The sequence below is a fragment of the Cebus imitator genome, unplaced genomic scaffold (genome assembly GCF_001604975.1).
Source record: "Cebus imitator isolate Cc_AM_T3 unplaced genomic scaffold, Cebus_imitator-1.0 Scaffold53, whole genome shotgun sequence".
In the NCBI taxonomy this organism is placed as follows: domain Eukaryota; kingdom Metazoa; phylum Chordata; class Mammalia; order Primates; family Cebidae; genus Cebus; species Cebus imitator.
This window is the reverse complement of record NW_016107368.1, coordinates 3,939,886-3,941,376: the sequence shown is the minus strand read 5'-3', so window position 1 is coordinate 3,941,376 and position 1,491 is coordinate 3,939,886.

The following is a 1,491-nucleotide window of genomic DNA, read 5'->3' as shown; positions in this document are numbered from 1 at the left end:
TGTAATAAATGTGTTTCCGTTCACATACCCTTTATTTAAAGTGTCATTTCTTTATCTCCGCCTCTTTAAATGAAACAAAATTACAGCGTGTCTTTTAGTTGTATTGATACACACTGACTCTGTTTATTTCTTTTTTTGAGACAAGAGTCTCACTCTGTTGCCTAGGCTGAAGTGCAGTGGTGTGCGATCTTGGCTTACTACAACCTCCACCTCTGGGGTTCAAGCAGTTCTCCTGCCTCAGCCTTCTGAGTAGCTGGGATCACAGGCGCACACACCATGCTGGGCTAATTTTTGTATTTTTAGTAAAGATGGGGTTTTACCATACTGGTCAGGTTGGTCTTGAACTCCTGACCTTGTGATCCACCTGCGTCGGCCTCTGAAAGTGCTAGGATTACAGGCATGAGCAACCGTGCCCAGCCGACTATGTTTATTTCTAAATGTGTATGTAGCTCACGCGATAGAAAACCTCTGGGAAGACATCCAGTTGTGGAAGAGGCTTTCCAGTGCGACAGTGATTGGTTTTCGAATAATGGGCCGGTGCTGTGCTGGTTTCGCCTGGCTGCTCGGGTCCACGAGCTCTCTGTTAATGTTAGCACAGACGGGGCTGCTTTGCTCTTGGGTTCCTGGGTGGCATCCCCGTCAGGGTGTGGGGGTCTCACCCATGCCCTGTTGATGAATGCTGGCCGATGCCTCCCCTGCGGATCACACTCAAACCAAGCCTGTGACGATTGCCAGCTGCTGCTCTCCACACGGACTTTCCGAAGCCCGGTCATCTTCATGCGGATGCTTTCACGTCACCGTTTTACTCGGAGAACAAAACGGTATTTTCACCACAGAGTCGGGTGTAAGCAGTGAAAGGCGCAAGGTCATCGGCAGCATCTCAGGCCCCACAGTGTGCGTGTGCGAGGGCACGGCCCCTCATGCCAGGATGGGGCTCTGACCAGCCCAGGGCCGGCCTCTGCGTCAGCCGGAAGGGACAAGCCCGATGCCAACCCTCCACACACCAACAGCAGGCTGGAGCCACGGCACCTGGGATCCAGTAGCCATCCCACTCCAGGAAGCCAGACCACACTCGGGACATGCCTCAAACTGTGAAGCAGGTGCCTCCCCCATTATGTAAGCCTCAGTTTGTACTGAAGAGCGGAGACGAAGCCGCGTCCAGCAGAGGAAGACGGCAGAGCCCTGCTGACACTACAAAGGACAAGTGACCCACCAACACGGTGGTGGCTTCAGTGGTAAAGGGGGCCCTCGCCTGCTTTAACAGGAAGTCTATAGATAGGCAGTTCCCGAGGCTCACCGTAGCCCACTTTAGGCTCCATTTCTCTGAAGATTTGGGGCTGTCATGGATGATGGATGGCTGAAAGGCCTCCAAAAATCCTATCCACCCACAGTGGAGCAGGGCCTGCCCACAGGAGAAAGAGGGCCAGGGACGGGGACTTGCACTCTAAGGCCTCTTGGCAAACGACCAAGTCTCCTTAGCCAGAACTCAGT